Below are 6,473 nucleotides of genomic sequence, written 5' to 3' on the forward strand. Positions count from 1 at the left end.
GGTTCCGGTCATTGTCACACCCCAAACCAGAATGGCGGAAACATTCGGGGGTGGATGACTTCACGTAGTATCACAACCATTGAATATTGTAAAGAAAGTAACGCAACCATCACATATATAATGAAAACGTATGTTGTTGCGTTATACATATTAGCAAAAGAATATTACAATAAGATGATAAATGTTCAATAATAAAACATCCTTAGTGTTCCCTTCTCCAAAAGCTGGTGGTTACCTGTATTACTGATTCCCTGAGAAATACAAGTGGTTTCGAAAAAAGTGTCAACAATTAAGTTGGTGAGTTCATAAGTGTTTTGCATTGAAAAGTATGTCCTTTTTGATAGTAAATCGATGAACGAGGTTTTCAGAAAATCCAATATTTTCTATAAATGATTTGAAAAGTTTTCCATGTTGGAGTGCGTTAGTGTTTTCCATACTTAAATAAAAATAATAAAATTTGTGTTAACAATAAAATGGAAAACTGAAATGCATATATGAATCTCGTAAATCAAACTTGTTTTTATACTTTTATGTGAGTTTTATAACCATACTATTGACACTGACGGCCTGTAACAACATTCTTCAGGTGTTGTAGTGTTATGACATTTGTCACCCCAGACCTGTCGGTCTAACTATAGCTAATAGTTTAGGTGCGGGATTGTCAATCCCGTATAGATCTATACACAAGTATCACGCTCTCTCTCCAAGAGATTATGGTATATAATACAGGACTTGAAATGCATACCTACGAGTACGTTGAAGTTTAAATGTCTCACATTACTTGGTATAAACAGATTTACGATAATAAGGACTTTACTTCCTTTGAAAGCATTTCATTTGTCGAGATGTATATGTAAAATGTATGAATCACTTGAATAATACACTCATTATAGTTTCTCAAAAGTATGTTCCCATTTGGTAATAACAACTTGGTGATATAATAGCCCTTTAAGCATAAGTTATTTTTGTATCAAAACCCTATAAGAAACGATATTATAATTATGTTTATAAAATGATACTTTGATTTGTAATATACTTGTATTCCCCCCCCCCCCCCCTAAAACGTGAAAAGAATTGAAAAGTAGGGGTATGAACTCACTCGTTAAGTTTGAAGAGAGAGGCTAGAGTTGAGCAGAGTTTCGACCGCGGAAAGTTGCGTCTTTGGGTTCTCGGGAATCTCTGCAGTGTAGATCCTTCGTCGGGCGCTCGAGTGCGGAAACCAAGGTAAGGAAATGGTCTCTGGAACTAGGAGAATGGCTGAGGAATTGTGAAGGTGTGCCAAAACTCGAAGCTCATGCCATCTATTTATAGTGCTGGAAGAGTGAGTACGCGGGGCGTACTCACGTACGCGGCGCGTACCTCGTTACGCTGGGCGTAATATGGCGTCATGGCTTACGACTCCTAGCTAGATAAGCGTAGAGGGGGCGTGCCGATGGGACTCGACTCTGGGTCTAGTACGCGGGGCGTACTCCCAGAGAACGCGGGGCGTAATCCGGCCTGTCCTCTTCTAAATTCCGTAACTTTCGCGTACGAGCTCCGTTTTTCATGTTCTTCATATCCACGCGTAGGTGAGATTATGCTCTACAACTTTCATTAGACTCCGTCGGATAGTTTTGTCTTTATTTTTAATGATATATTTTTAATAGGCCGGGCCTCCTAAAGTTCGTTAAAAATTCATAGGTTCTTTATTCGACGTCGATTTTCGTTTGTCTTTTTATCGTTTTATTACTACTGAGGAGATCTTCAACTTCCGTTTAGGTGGCGATAGATAAACAACACTCGATCTTAAATACGAGTTTTTAGCTCTCTACAACTGTTACGAAACTTTGAAAATTCGTAACTTCTTCATACGAGGTCCAATTTGGGCGATCTTTTTATGCACGCTCACCTTTCAACGAGATCTACGACTTTTGTTTAGATACTTAAGGCTAAAATGCATTTTATTGAGATTTTACTTTTTACGTCAAATAATGTTTTAACGTCGTGTCGTAAATATACGAGTGGTTCTAATTTCTTCAATATAACCCGGTTTTGAGCGTTCTTTATGTTTTTGGAAACCTTGGCATGATATCTAATATTTGATGCATCCCAACTTAGATACTTGAACACTTTATTTTCGAGGTTAATTTCGTTGTTTTTAGCTTTCGAGTGTTTACAATGCTTTTGGGAAATATAGGGTTGTCACAGTCATCCTTAGGATGGAATACCCTAGATTGAAATACCTCCACATTCATAACTTAAGCCTACAACCATACTCGGAACCAAGGACCTTGTCCTTGCGTCACCCTCGAACCCTTCGATTCGACACAATGGAGCTTAACCCACTCACACCTCCCTACCGCGATCTCTAGGTTCTTGACCTCCGACTGTAATATCCTTATACAGTCCTCTTCACCGGTCCAGACTACTCCCGAGTCTGTTAACCTGCTGTCTCACCTTCCTCTGTCCAGATCTCCAATCTGGAACCACTATCCTCCTCCTCTTCCAGGGAGACTGAAAATATGCCTACGCATCATCGCACATTGCCACAAACTCAACGAGCATCCAACCCGTATGTGCTTCCATATATCTGATACAATCCTAGTGCTTACCACCAATAACTGTAGCACTTTCGATCATCCATTTACTCTGTTGCCTTCCTTTCAGAGGACCCACACTCCTTCCGGAGCTACATACCTTTCCTTTCCAAGAAGTCTACTCAACAACCCTTACCACACCTATAAGTTCCACTGAGCTAAACTCCACTCTACACTATCCAAGTAGAGCAACTGCTATTCTTGAACTCTCATATACTCCGAATCCGATCACATAACTAACAAGGCCCACACACGGCCTCCAGCCAACTCCATCATCATGATCAATACTTGGGGCCAGACCATATCGATTGCTATTGCATTGCGACATAATCACCCATTCTCCGCATACAGATCCACTAACACATACAGAGTCTTCAGCATGACTGGACCACCTTTCTAGGCCTTCAGCCTATCTGGACCACTGTCAGAACCTTCAGCATGTCTGGACCGCCCTCCTGGGCCTTCAACTTGTTTGGACCGTTTTTTGAGCCTTCGGTCTAACTGGTACGCCTTCCGGACTTCAGTCTATCTGGACCGCTCAAAGTTGTCGTACATCACTCTGAACCATTCCTCTCGGGAATCTCTCCCATGCAGTCTGTCCTAGCCCTCTTGGGGTTCCGAACTCTAGTTCCGCTCCCAGAATCCTTCCCAAGGCCTAAACCCAGGCCTCACATCGACCAACTACCTTACCTGAAACCATGGTCTGTTCCCTGCCCCACTTGTCTATCACTTGCTTCAATCATACCACACTCTCGGCTAACAACACTAATGAATCCAAACAGCTCACCAACTCTGGATACTTGCTGTTTTACCAGAGAATATTCCAATTCTCCCCACTTAGTGTACCAACCACTAACTTCCGTTGTCAAAGCCGACATAACCCGATCGACCTTACTTGATAAAGTTTCCCCCTCTTCTCCATGAACTAAATCCTTCCGAAATGAGCAACCTCCACTTACATGATCATGGAACATCCTTAGCTAAGTGAAACAACTTATGACAAACAGACCATCATCTACAAGAAAACCTTATGTGCTTGTCTTGGTTCATGGAGCATTCCTATATATAATGAAGAAGGAAAAGATCAAAAGTTTTACAATACATTTGTGAACCTCTTTGGTCCAACTGGATGCATGATTGAAACATCTTCATTCTTCTTGGGTCATCTTGGACCATCTTCATCAACTTGGACCATATTCACCAACTTGATCATCTTGGACCATCTTGGACCTTCTCCACCACCTTGGATCAACTGAAAGTCACTTGGAGTAACTTGGACATCTTTAAGTGTCCTCATTTATCTTGGAGCATGTTCACTAACTTGGAGCATATTCAAGAACTTGGAGCATATTCAGCCACTTGGTACATCACGTCTATATGGATCAGCATGTATACATATAACATCACAAAGGTTCCATGCACGTTTTCAATGTGACAGGTAATGTTTTTAGTGGATTTTATACGTCTCACTTAGGCCATGCAAGTTTCAAGCAGGTCATGCACGTTTCAAGTAGGCCATGCACATCTCGAGTAGGTCACAAACATTTCTTAGGTGCCATGCACATCTCTAACATAACATCCATGCATGTGCCACCTTTTTTCTGGGTTCTAAAGTCATCATTCTCTCACTCGCGACTCAAGTTGACATTTTCCTCTTTATACTTGAGTGTCATCCAAGTCTTTTAGGCCTACAAGATCGACCATGCAAGCCCTATATTGGCCTATTGAGAAACCCTAGAAACATTCACCTATAAATACCTCACTTTTATTTCACATTCTTGCTTTTTCACTTTATTACAAATTCTTACACACATACTCACTTGGAGAAACTTCTATTCAACCTCTTGCTTGGAGTAGCTTCGATTCAACTTCTTGCTTGGAGCAGCTTCAATTCAACATCTTGTTTGGAGCAACTTCGATTCAACTTCTTTCTTGGAGCAACAATGAGATTTCTCTTGTTAGAACAAAAACGAGATTTATTTTGTTGTTGGAGCAACATTGAACTTTTGTGTAGCGCAACTTCGGTCTTCGTGAGCAACTCTTCTTTGGTGCAACACAACTCCTTCGTAATGCCCTTGGCGCAACACCACTTGGCGCATTATCAGACTATTTGGTACTTCATTGGAATGTTGGATTAGAGCAACTTCAGACCTCATAGGTCTTGGTGCATCAAAGCACTTGGAGCATAACTTTTTTTTTGGCCAAACTTCGTTCTTCCTAAGCAACTCTTCTTTTGGCTCAACTCCTCGTAAAAGCCATTGGCGCAACACCTTGCAAAAGACTTTGGCTCAACACCTCATATTCCCTTGGCGCATGATCAACACCCTTCTCATCGCATGTTACTTAGAGCATCACTCCTTTTTTGCGCAACTTTAGTCATGTCCAATTCCTTTGTGAGCATCCCCTCACCCTCTCACAAACACTTGGCGTATCTCTTCCCCCCTTTGCAGGACTCCCTTGGGCACAACTTCCCCTTCCCCCTCACAACCCCCTCTTGCACCAACCTCTCTTGTGCCAACACCTCTCTTGCACCATGATACTTCTTGCCTCACACTCAACCCATGAAACCTTTATTGCTTGCGCTATACTCCAACTTCTACATCTTGCGCCATACTGCAAGATTGACGTCTAAATAAGCCTTGGCGCAACTTCATTCAAGACGTGACCAACATTCCCTCTTGCATCATTAGCTCCCACAACTAAACATGCGCCATATACACTTGCGTCTTGCTCGTCATCTATCTTCCCTTTTCTATTGGCGCATCTAAGATCAAATCCTTGGAAAAATATCATTTCTTGTGCCACCTTATCTTCTTGAGCCAAGCCTAATTGGCATTACCCTTTGGCGCATCTAGACCTCCTTGGTGCAAACCGATTGAAACATCAGAAATTTTTTATGGACCATTAAAGTATTTTTTATGGACCATTAAAGTTTTCTTTTGGAGATTGGAGCAACATTATTATTATTATTATTATTTTTTGAACCAACTACTAATCGCATGGTCTTGGCGCAACATTTTTTTGTGGCGCAAATGCAACCTCCAAATACTCCATTGGCGCATTATACTATATTAAAAAAAAGCATTGGCGCATGATTCAACCGTGTACATCTCATATCCTTGGCGCAACACCAGACTTGAAGTAAACATAATCTAATTAGCACAACTTCTAGTCGACATCCTATTGGCGCAACATCTTCTACCAAGTATAACCCTTCTTGCGCCATCAGCTCTTCAATCTTGCACCCATGAAATCACTCAAACCCTAATTGCACCACATCATACTAAAGCAACATAAACACTCTTGGCACAATACCTTATGGCGCAACATCTCTTGGCGCATCTGATATCATCCAGAAACTATCATTGGCACAACATCTTTGTTCTTGACGCATCTTCATCTCGTTTTCTATCCACTGGCGCAACTTCCATTAGCATCGACCCTACTTGCGCCATATCCATCAGCCAACGTAATCATCATCACCATCTTGCGCCATCAACTTCGATCAATCCATTGGCAAAACACACCTTTTTGGTGCAACCAACGTAATCATCATCACCATCTTGGTGCAACCTCTCCAAATCCATTGCCATATCTACTCACGTCCATCTTGATCCTCAGGCAACTATTTTTTTTGTGAAACTTCTGATCTCCTTTTGTTTGGTTGGCCCAACATTGGAGTGTACAACAACCCTTCTTGCGCAACTTTGGTTTTGGAGCACCATCGTTTTTTTAGTATTGGAGCAATATCATTGTGATCAACAAGGCTTGGAGTAACATGTCTTCGTGAACAAGTAACCCTAAACCGTAACCTATATCCGAAATTTTTTTGTACAAATTCTGATTGGCGCAACACCTAAGGGTTCCTAATCAGGTTTTGGCACAACACCAACATCA

The sequence above is a fragment of the Lactuca sativa genome, chromosome 2, assembly GCF_002870075.4.
Source record: "Lactuca sativa cultivar Salinas chromosome 2, Lsat_Salinas_v11, whole genome shotgun sequence".
NCBI classification, from domain to species: domain Eukaryota; kingdom Viridiplantae; phylum Streptophyta; class Magnoliopsida; order Asterales; family Asteraceae; genus Lactuca; species Lactuca sativa.